Here is a 12,556-nt window from a genome sequence, read left to right as displayed (position 1 = left end):
TATTATTTTTCATGTTTGGATATAGCTTCCACTCTGGTTTTAGCACATAGATTCTATTTAACATAGCTAGTTTCTCCCTAGTCCAATTCAGTACAAGTATTTGATGTTTACCTATTATAATGTGCAGTAATGTAACCATTAAATTCATTTTGATGTCATCTCTGGCCAGTGTGGGTCCTTGTAGTCAGCACAACCTAGAAGTACTAGCTTATCCTTTTTTATGTTAATACTTGTTCCATTAGCCTTAGCGTATTTTCAGTACTGCGGCAATCACCTCACTGGAGTTTATAATGACAATCATATCATTGGTGTACACGTGGCAAACTGTATTTGTACTGAATATTTCCAGTTCTTGTAAGCATATCTGAAATCTTACCAGCAACGGTTTAGTTGCATTGCGAATAAGATCACTGAACAAGGGCAGCCTCCTTACATATCTTTTTTTTACTGGTACGATAATAGTAAGTAATCCACTTCGCTTCATTCTTGAGATTGTTCCACATATATATTTGTGTGCAGGCTGTAGGACTTGCCCATTGAGAGTACGGTATGGAAGAACAGTTTGTGGACAAGCTTTATGGGGTTGTGTTCCTCAGAAAAGATCTTTACAAGGCTTTATATTTGGTGGCTGTTCATTCTACAGGTGATTGATTTTGCAGATGCCATGTCTGTACAGTAGAGGAGATTTGGTGTGGAAGGGGTATCAGCAGACAAAGTCGAGGTAGTGCTGGAAGTTTGTGGGCCTGAAATGTGTAAGAATGTTTACAGAGACATCAGAGAAATGTGAGATGACATCTAAAAAAAGGTACCAACTTGAGCTGAACAATACATTTGCCATGTTATTGGCTGCGAACAACCATGTGATTATAAATTTTAACTATGAAGTTTACATCACAATTTTTATTTATTGGCTACACCAGTTTTCAATTGTCAGTCATTGCCAACATAAAGCTTCTTGGTTGCATCACAATATGGTAAGAGTAAACATACCCTCAAAACTGTTAGTAGAATTGTCATATTCACAGACACAAAAACTTGAATGATACACAGCAAGTGAACATTGTGGGTTACATAAGAGAATTACTGTACACGATTGCAGTCCTGTTTCAATTACACTACCTGACAAAAAAAGTGAAGGGTCCAAAAGCGGAAGAGGAAACAAAATAGAAGTTCACAGTTGAAAGGATATGCGATATTTTTTAATTTCAAAACTGAGTTACATTTACAAGAATTTGGCAGTATGATCCCTCTTATGACTATGACATGGAACTCCTTGTGGTCTGGGTGTAAGCACCAATTTGGTGGGGAAATGTGTCAAAGCCATTGTATCCACTGCTGAGGCACACTGGCCCACAACTGTTGTAACTAGTCCTTGATCTCCTGGACACTGGCACCAGGATGGAGCTGACGCTGAAGCTGGTTTCTCTCATTCTTCTTACTGGCTATGTAAAGAACCTCAATATCTCACTCACACTCACACACACACACACACACACACACACACACAAAAACTGTGTTGTCAAGCACTGCCCTGTTGAAAACTAGCCCCACTATACTGTTCTATGAGGGGATGCAGGATGTCCACGACATACCATTGTGCTGTTAAAATTCCCTTAATCACTACAAGCCATAACTTTATTAAGTCACACTCAGTGGCTCCCCACACAATGACACTAGAAGTAACAAGACTGTGCCTCTCCAAAATATTGGAAGAACACAACCTACCCACATGTTGCCATTAATGGACCCCCGCGCTAGTGCAGAACTGTAAGTCATCGCTGAACTTAAGGTGATACAATTCATCAGAAGTCCACGTTTCCTGGTCACTCAGCTCCTTGTGTCATAGCATTAACAGCAGCCTATGCTTGCGACAGTAATTTCCTAATCCAGATACTGCTCATCACCAACCAATGGTGTGGGATAACACAATGTTGCAGAGTGCCCATTACTTGTTCTTGAATTACAGTCACAGCTGTGAATAGACTGCTATGTGCTCGGTGCAGAATACAGCAGTTGTCCCTTGTGATGGTGGTCAGATCTGGTCAAGCATGACCTTGACAGGTATGCCTGCCCTCACTTTCCCATGCAGTCCCACACTGGGTCCTTGTGACATCAGAACGCCTAACAAATATAGATATTGCTCAATTTGATCAGCCGGCCAAACTGAGATCCCCAATGGGATCCTTTCAAACTGCTAAGTGCTCACAACGCTGCCTCAGGCGAGTGTGCAGCATTTCTGTGTCATTCAGAGTAATCGTCAACATCTGATGCTGTCTCTGCCCCTTATACATCCTACCAGGCTTCGTAACAACACTAACGGCAATTCCACCTGACACAAAGGAATGTAACTCCAATCATTTAAATACCTGCAACAGCAAGTATGTGTACAAAGTTACAATAACATTAACAATGTCTTCTGGTTGCTTTACTTTTTTGTCAGGTAGTATAGTCAGCATCTGATAGCAAGTGGACTGGATTGTTCCCATTACCAATACATTGATAGGAGGCCAATATTGTCAGATCCCACTGTCTTGCCACTTCCACTGTGAAAAGCTTAGTGCCTGCCAGTTTTCGAGCAAGGAACTTTTCTGGGCACAAAAATTTCATCTATTTTAAGAAAAAACTCTTGGACAATTTGAAATCAAAAACAAATAATTGAGTTACTGATAGACAAAGGATCTTACACCACACATTAATTTCAGAATTTTTAAGTAATTTTTGTAGGAGACATGAGGCTTTACAATAATTTTCTACTACCAGGAAGAGCAGAGCACTGGTGGATGACTTAAGTCAGTACCTACTGTGACGCGGTTGCAACTTCAGACCTTACAGGTAAGATTCCACTAATTTAGACTAGTTTGTTGACTTTTCAAGGATATTTCATGTGTCACAACCATCAACTTAACTGTGAGGGAATACGTAGTAAAGTAGCTGACAATATAAAATCATTTTTGTGTGCATGGAAACAAGTTACTGAAGTGAGACTATCAAAGGAAGAACAGTTACATGGTGTGAGTGAAGTGAGTTAAGCACTGGTAGTGCACACTTGCTTTTATACTGTGTATGATCTCATATACTTGTAGCCACATGCTAAATAAATCTTTTATACTTATGTATAGCACAGCACATCAACTGATTTACAAAACAATACAAAGCCAAAAATACAGATACTTGGTTGGTTGATTGATTGATTTAATTACTGGCTGATTTGGGGGAGGTGACCAAACAGCAAGATCATCGGTCCCATAGGATTAGGGAACAAAGTCAGCCATGCTCTTTCAAAGGAACTATCCTGGTATCTGGCCGAAATGGTTTACTGAAATCAGGATGGCCAGACGCGGGTTTGAATGGTCATCCTCCCGAATGAGAGTCTAGTAAGCTAATCACTGTGCCACCTCTGTCAGTGGAGTTACTACTGCCATTCCAGTCTGTACAAAACTAGAATACAAAGAGAGAACCTTTTTTTGGGAAGAGGAGGAGGTGGCTGGAGTGGTTTGTACATCACAAGCAAATAATATATTCAGTTCCACAAGAGACTGAAGTTAATGTGTGCATCACAGTGTAAACTAAGAACTCCAGATGGCTCATATATTCAAACATTTGGGTAATACACAAGCAACATTCATTCTATTATTTATGAAGTTTTCCATGTATGACTGACCAACTGTAATGCTAGTAACTTGAATAACAAGTTTCTGTCCAGCAGTTTAGTAGCAAAATATACTCTTAATGTTTTACATGTTCATTAAACAAACACAATGCAAAATAATGTTTTTTTCGCTGTTCCTTAATAAAACAAATGTAAGGAACTTGGAGATAATTTTTTTTCTGCTTATAACTGTTAAAATGATTTCCTCTATCGACATCAGTTTTTGCTATGTTCATTGACTGACTGGCTGCTTAACAATACCTGAAAAACAATAAGTTATGCATTAGTGAAAACAAATGAAAATTTTGTACAGCAGTAGAAAAATCAAATTTATGTAGGATATACAATCTCACTCAACCTGAGTTAATAATACCTAATAACTGTAGCTCTAATGAACTAGTCCAAAAGTACTTCCATCTATGAAAGCTGTTTCAATACACATCACACTTCCTGTCTATAGTATTCTGTGTATGTGTGGGCAGAAGTACACAAGTGGTTCACAGAAAATAGTTTTTGGGAACTTTAGAGTTAGGCTAACATACAGTTTCAGACAGTAAATAAAAAATTTCAAGTTTATGAAGTGGAGATCAACAGCCAAAAACTTTATGAAACCAAACATACAGAATTTCTAGGCATCCAAATAGATACGCAGCTAAGATGGACAAAGCAAATTGATCAGCTGGTCAATAAACTTGGCACAGTGTGTTTTGCCCTGAGAGCTATTTTTCACCATGTCGAAGAAATATTGCTTTTGTCATATTTTGTGTATTTCCATTCCTTACTCTTCTATGGTATTCTCTTCTGAGAAATGCTACAGGGGTTGAAATAATCTTCAAACTACAAAAATGAGTAATGAGGTTAATATGTGACGTCTCTAACAGAACGTCCTGTACAGGCCTCTCGAAGACTCTCAGGATGTTTACTGTTAGAAATCAATACATATACTCACTGATAATGTTTACAGCCAGCAACAAGGAATTATTCCAGAAAAACTGACATTCACAAGCATAACACAAGACTGGAAAAATTTCCACCAGGGCTCTGCAACTCTCACAAAAGTCCATAGGGGAGTAACAGGCAGGAATAAAAATATACAACAAGCTTTCCATAAGTACAAAAAAATTAATGCAGTTATTCAAAAGGAAAATGAACACATTCCTCAGAACAAACTGAATTCCTAGAGTAATTAGACATCCTTTTGAATAAATATAGAGGAAAGAAATCTTTACTTGTGTTATGAAGACAAAATTGTGTATTCTAACAAATCATAGTGATAAAATGTAAATTTATTTATATCATAGATAAATATGTACCATTTATTTTACACAATTAAGTATTCACTTTAACTTACTTATGTGATGGAGATAAAAAAAATTGTATTTTAATTTAAATCACAATGACAAAATGTAAACTTCATTATTTAGCCTGTGTGTGGCACTAGGATAAAAATATGCACTTCCATTCATTCTGCTAATTTTAAGCATTCACTTTAAAAATGTAAAATGCTGGTTGTCTGAAATCCATCATTCACAGATAATGACTATTTGTATGACATATAAAACGCTCACATAATTTTGTATTATTTCACTCGACTTGTCCTTTATTACTAGTACACCCTTTGTACAATATGTAATCAACAGGTCCAAATAAAAAATCAAATCAAACCAAATTTAACAAAAGTTACTTAGTGGACTCCCTTGCATTTTTCAAGAGTTGTGTGATATATGTACATAATATGCTCCAACATATTGGTACAGGATTTTTCCAATATATAAGTTTTCTGAATTACCAAGCAGTTTTTCTATTGACATAGTTTTAAATTAAAGGAGACAACTCACAAGAAAGCAGCAGCACTGAGTCATCGACAGCCAAACACAAAAAGCAAGAAAATTTGCTAGCTTTCAGGTTCTCTCTCTCTCTCTTACACACACACACACACACACACACACACACACACACACACACACACACACGACTACAAACTGCACATAATACAAGATGAAAAGATTTTCCTCCACAGTATGCAGGTATTATAGTGATGGAACAATATGACTTAAATTTTTTTTTGTTATATATGCAGGACTTAGCCTATACTATTAGGCCTACTTCCACTGTCCTAGACTTTTAATTTGTTTTCTGTTACCAATCATGTCTTCTACATGCCAGTGTTTGGGCTGTTCTGTACACTAAACTTGCATTTATGATTATTTTGGTGTCATAATTCTTTATAGCCCTGAGCAATCATATAGCAAATTATTGTCAATCACTAAATTTCTTTAGTAGTCAAAAGACAATGTTGTAACAGTACACAGACCTGTCCACCAAGCATGTGTTGGTTTGGTACAGCTGTAACCACACAAACACCAAATTTCAACAAAACCATCTTAACATTCAGATTATAAAAGACTACATATTTCTGTTGCCTTATTCTCATCTAGATGAGGCGGTCTAAACCTGAAATATCTGAAACTGAAATCTCTACATAAATCAAGCAAATATGTCAACATACACAGTGAAAAACCAGAACTGTGCACAGTAGGTAAATAGAACCAGAATGCTGTTATCCTTACATGACTAATATGCAATGAAATTCTCTCTCGTATGCGTATGGAAAGCTCTTCAGTATCCGGTGTAGCTTAAAGTACAAGGTACAGGTTGTCTTTCTTTGCTAACATAATTACACACAATAAACGCTGATTACAAAATTTTGTGCTTCAAGCGAAGTGAGGGCACTTACCTACAAAAATTTTACAAAAGTTTCCACACCACAAAAGGCGTGGATTGTTCGACAGGACACATGTTTTTAAACACAGTTTCCTCATGATTTTCCAGTCATCAAAACTGTTTCAGTGCGTATGGAACTGCAAATGAATAAAAACATGTACAACTAGCTGCACCCGAATTTGATGTCACACAACTTAGTTTACTGTCATCACAGTGTTTTTCAGAGACGGAAAGAACAACACACTATACAACTCACCTGCTCTGATTAATGCAATTAAAAGGAAAAACGTTGTAATGTTCCCTATTACTCCTTCTTTCGCTTTCTTCTTTTCTTCTGCAGTTAATTCCTCTGGTCCTCGAATCCGTATCATTCTACAGAGCGTGTCACTACGTCACCAATTTTTAAAAAAAAATAATGAACAACAAATATCCTTCGCTCCACAACAAACACCAATCAACCACACGCTTGGAGGATGCTAAGTTCACCGGACTTGGATACGATGTGACGTCTTTATGACGTATACACGCTACATCGAAAACGATAGAAACCGTATATCGACTATTCGACTTTTGTGAACTTTCGAGAGATTGTGACAGGGTAGCGCTGTGCTCTGCGCCATTCGTTTAAATGTGTTTTGCGTTCCTTGCGTTTAAATCGTGTATTGTACTGTGTTTGTGTCCTGTGCGTTGTTTTTCGTTTGCTTGTCTCTAATTATGTGTTCAGCATTTGGGAGACTAATGAGAGAAAAGCTTACCACCATGGAATGCTTTGACACTGCATTCAATCATTTCATACGTCAATCAGTACTAGACACTAACCTTTGGTTAAGATTACATTGAGAAATCCACTTCCCCTCGTATTTCAACCCCGGTCGACGAGTTTTCTTCAACAATGCCTCATATTTTTCTTTTTAAGTTCGAAATTCGATCATTCTACACACCAGTCATTACTGGACACTAAGGTACCTGTCTCTGCGGTCCGAGTGTAAAATTACGTGGAATTATGGTCGATAAAAGACTATCTTGGGATGGACATATAAATTACTTACCTAACAAACTTGCACGAGTTTTCTTTCAGCTATATAAATGAAGAAAAAAAGTCAGCAAGAGTATGCTGCTACAATCTAATATGTACTGACAAGACCAATTGTATGAAACCATACTAAAATGTTGATAATAAACAAATATTATTTTCGGCGTAAGCATTCAATACAACAATCACACAATCTAATCTGGTCGGGACATAAGAAGACTTCATTTTTTTACGTGGTGTTTTCAAGGCCACGGTCAGGAATATTTCTATTAATATCCAGCTCTTTTATTTTGGCGAAAGACATATACGCTGCCACACTGAGCTGTTTTCAGAATCGCACGTGTCAAAACAAACCACTAGCTGACGACAGTATAGAATCTCGAACGTTCGTAAAAGTCGATAGGTGCGTTAATCGACTAAAGCGTGTATACGTCATAATGACGTCACATCATATCCAGGTTGGGTGAACTTAGCATACTCCCACACGCTTTTTCAACGTTCCCACTTAACTACTCTCGTTGATGCAGTTGCAGTCCGTCGTTCGACTATAGCTCCACGGAAAGAGCCGAAGTTGCAAGAGGAAGCACACAGATAATACTCACTCCTCACCATCAGTCAGAAGTTGGCTACTTGACTCCCAGTAGCGCACGTGGTGTTTCGTGTATCTAACGAGTGTAATTTTCGCTGCCCTTGCGTGAAATGAAAGCGCGAAGAATTTCTTCTTCTTCCGCTAGGAACAAGGTGACGTTGGGTCGGTACCATCAGAAATATTATGAATGAAGATAAAAAATACACACGTTCAGAGTGTGGGAGAAGCTGTGATTGTCGATCGCTCCACAATCAACGACGCAAAAGTTTACAAATATTTGTGTTCCTTAGTTTACGTGGCAAACTGTTCAACAAGGAGCGCAATTTAATGTGTCACGAAAGAGACGCTGTTGTACGAAAATAAATGTCCTTAGTGCATTATTTCACTTGCATGCAGACAGAATCTACTTTCATCACTGCAGCGCATTCCAACTTCCAAATGATCCTCTAACGGCACCATTCGAGCCCTACACGTCGATGCTGTGGTGTGAGTGGAAGACGGCTAGAAATGTGTGTGCCTGTAGTCCCGCTGCAAATAACTTGTTTGCAACAGTTCGTGTTAACACGTCTGGGCTCATAAACCCTCTTATCTGTGCTGTGGTGCCTGTAGGACTTGCCGCTGCTGCCCTTACCTACGACGATCATGGCGGAAAGATGTGCTGTGTGGAAGTCCAGAACCTCTTCTACATTAGTGAGATGTTCACTTGACCACTAATATCAGCATTGTTGGATACCTGACACAGAACATCCAACGCATGCGGCGGTTCTCTGAAAGGACAATCCCGCAATTCGTAAGGACACAACTTGACTCCTTTCAAACTTGCCCAGTAGGCTGTAGAAAGAACGAATGCATCTCCATGGCATGGTTGTCTGCTTGCTTCACACGTCTGCACCACATTGAGCCCCCTTTATGTACCTTTTCCCTATTAAAGGGTAGATACAGATGGCGCTCTGGTAGCTATGCCACCTTGCTATTTGTTCAAATGTGTGTGAATTGCTATGGGAGCAAACTGCTAAGATCATCGGTCCTTACACACTACTTAAACTAACTTAGACTAACTTACGCTAAGGACAACACAGCACCCATGCCGGAGGGAGGACTCGAACCTCCAACAGAGGCAGCCGCACGAACCGTGGCATGACCCCCTGAGACCGCGCGGCTACTCCGCGTGGCACTTCGCTATTTGTTGGTGAACCACGTTCAAACCATTACCAGTACATCTGCTCTCTCCCAGGTGGCATATGTCATCATCAGATCAAAATCGACATCACCTTTCCAGTGTACTATTTTCTTCTGGCAGCCTAAGAGGCAATTTATTTGCTTCCAAGTTAGAGCGAAGTAGCCTGGATCCAAAAAAGAAGCGTATAACACTGAGCAGTACAATGATTTACATTCCATTGTTATGAAACATAAAGGGTATGGCACCTGTATAGAAACGTGGCTAAATGCTAGTGATAACCCTTCTGTGATGTTCTCCAAGACACAAGCACCTGACACAATCCATTCCTGAGAAGGGAAGACTTTGTCCTCATTATTATGAATAGCGCTCAATGTAAAATTCTGTAGAAGTACAGGGTGATTCAAACAGAATACCACAACTTTAGGAATTTAAAACTCTGGAACGACAAAAGGCAGAGCTAAGCACTATCTGTCGGCGAATTAAGGGAGCTATAAAGTTTCATTTAGTTGTACATTTGTTCGCTTGAGGCGCTGTTGACTAGGCGTCAGTGTCAGTTGATGCTAAGATGATGACCGCTCAACAGAAAGCTTTTAGTGTTATTGAGTACGGCAGAAGTGAATCAACGACAGTTGTTCAGCGTGCATTTCGAACGAAGCATGGTGTTAAACGTCCTGATAGGTGGTGTATTAAACGTTGCTATAAACAGTTTACAGAGAATGGGTGTTTGTGCAAAGGGAAAAGTTCTGGACGGCCAAGAACGAGTGATGAAAATGTAGCACGCATCCAGCAAGCATTTGTTCGCAGCCCAGGAAATTCGACTCGCAGAGCTAGCAGAGAGCTGCAAATTCCACAATCAACTGTATGGAGAGTCCTACGAAAAAGGATAGTTATGAAACCTTATCGTCTGAATTGAACGTCAACTACCCGAGGCGATGGATTGGCCGCCAGGCAGCCCGTGACAGAACACTTCATCACTGGCCTCCAAGAAGCCCTGATCTTACCCCCTGCGATTTTTTCTTATGGGGGTATGTTAAGGATATGGTGTTTCGGCCACCTCTCCCAGCCACCATTGATGATTTGAAACGAGAAATAACAGCAACTATCCAAACTGTTACGCCTGATATGCTACAGAGAGTGTGGAACGAGTTGGAGTATCGGGTTGATATTGCTCGTGTGTCTGGAGGGGGCCGTATTGAACATCTCTGAACTTGTTTTTGAGTGAAAAAAAAAACCTTTTTAAATACTCTTTGTAATGATGTATAACAGAAGGTTATATTATGTTTCTTTCATTAAATACACATTTTTAAAGTTGTGGTATTCTTTTTGAATCACCCTGTACTGTAGTGACTGCTTTTACATTGGTGGAACTAATGGCTGTGGTTTTGGGTTAATTACACCATTTGCACTTGATGACATGAGACGACTTTTTTTTTAACTTTCCTTATTTTGAACAGGTCTCACCAAGAGATACTGTCATTATTTTAATGAAATAAATACTGAAATAGGAAATGCAAGTCCACAGGTGTTTATGTATGAATTAGATGGGTCATTTTATAACACTTTGCTTCCACAGATAAAAGAAGTTATAACTTTTGAGCTGAGTTTGGTAACTATGCTATCATACAAGCTCCATCCACAAAACTTCTAGTCGTATGGGTGGATGAGCAATTGAGATAGTAGAAGTATCTAGAATTTTTGAACAAAAAACTAAGTACTATTATGTGGCAAAAATGCTTCAGGACTAACACAGAATTGAATCACTGTTGCGTGCCTATTAAGCTTACATAAACAGTTTGCTTAGATACGGTGTGATCTTCTGGGGAAATACAGGTACGGCAAAACAAACTTTCAAACTTAAAAAAAAATGGCTGTCAGAATAATGAAAGGAGTTCGCTATAGAGAGCCATGCAGGGAAAGATTTAAAGAATTTAAAATAATGACATTTCCTGGTTTATGCATTCATGAATGTGTATGCTTTCTGAAGACTCACCAGGAATTTTCAAACATCAAACAACCAGGTTCATAACTACAAAACAAGAAACCGAGATAACTTTCACAGAGATATCCACAAAAAAAACTGTTACCAAAAAATCTTCATTGCCAAACAAAAATACTTTTGAATGCCTTGCCTGCAACTATAAAGAAAGTTAAGGAGTTTAATAAATTCTGAGTAGAGGTAAAATAATTTTTAATAATGCATAAATTATATAACGTTGAAGAATATCTGAATATGAGAAAGTAAAATTATTTACATATACTGATGTAAGATGGTTGTACTTTTTATGTGAGATTGTAAACACCTTAAATATAAGAAATCTTACTGTCACTAGCCCTGGCTATGAATTGACTATATTCATACAGTTATTGGATGAATGAAGAAATTGAATTAAATGAATTTAATTAAATTTCTCTAGCAATGGAGTGACTGATTTTAGATCCTGTTACAACTAAGTCAGAGCAGTGGCATAATGTGGATTTTTGTTAGCCTAAACAAGCCCTAAATTTTCCGCTCCTTTCTCACCCAATTAAGCAAAATATAATTAAGATCTTTGACAATGAGGAGCAATATTTAGTTAATACTTGTAATCAGAAGATAGGGACGTTAGAATTTATTTTCCCTGCATATTTTTTAGTGTCTTCTATGTTTGCCTTTACGCTGAACAGATAAGCTCTCAAAAATTATTTACATAACTTGTCTGTAACAGCAAAGAAAAAATCATGTATCCAAAACAGTTTCAACAAAGAAAATACATACTTTCATGCAATGAGAAGTAAATAATTTGCTACATCTGAACCTACAGAGAATAGGCTTTCATAGCAATAAATTATGTTGTTCTGGTGTATGTTTGGGGAGTACTTTTATGTATGTTAAGTCTGTAATACTTCCTTGTCAATAGGACCTTAGTAGGCATTTCCACTGAACGCTACGTGATGTGCATTCAGTCCGTGTATGGACAGGCATGCTACATTTTGTCAGCTTACAACTAGCTGATGGGATGAATTCAGCTGGCTTTGCTGGATTCAGGAGAGTTTCACGACTTACAATAGCTTACCTTCATAATACACAAATCAAAAAAAGTTTTGCATCACCCCGGTTCCCAGAACTCCTGAAGATAAACGTTGACTGTGGATATTGTATCACAGACACAGTCCCTTTGTGTTTTCAGACATGTCACTAAACCAATCCAAAGATGTACACAACCATGCATGAGCAGAGCCTATTAGACAGAGGGGGTCCAGCAGCTGAACAATTCCAGTCATTCCACCAGGAAAGAGGTGCACGGCTTATGTTGTCTGTAGTTCAGCCATGCCTAGACAGTCAATCTCGTCTGCATTGTTACTTTGTACCAGAGAGGGCTCTCAATGAAGAAAGTGTCCAGG

The 12,556-nt window shown here is 38.5% G+C and overlaps 1 long non-coding RNA gene across 1 annotated transcript; it reads right to left on the bottom strand.

Annotated features, from left to right (window-relative positions):
* Positions 1 to 885: 885 nt before the first annotated feature.
* LOC126473218 (uncharacterized) lies at positions 886 to 6,886 on the bottom strand. The gene is made up of 3 exons (XR_007586420.1): positions 6,630 to 6,886; positions 6,387 to 6,510; positions 886 to 3,910 (listed from the first exon to the last, which is right to left on the bottom strand). It is a non-coding gene; the product is annotated as an uncharacterized LOC126473218 (long non-coding RNA).
* Positions 6,887 to 12,556: the final 5,670 nt, after the last annotated feature.

Source organism: Schistocerca serialis, chromosome 4 (assembly GCF_023864345.2).
Source record: "Schistocerca serialis cubense isolate TAMUIC-IGC-003099 chromosome 4, iqSchSeri2.2, whole genome shotgun sequence".
NCBI lineage: Eukaryota > Metazoa > Arthropoda > Insecta > Orthoptera > Acrididae > Schistocerca > Schistocerca serialis.
Note: the sequence above shows the minus strand (reverse complement) of the source record. Positions and strands in the feature narration are given on the sequence as shown.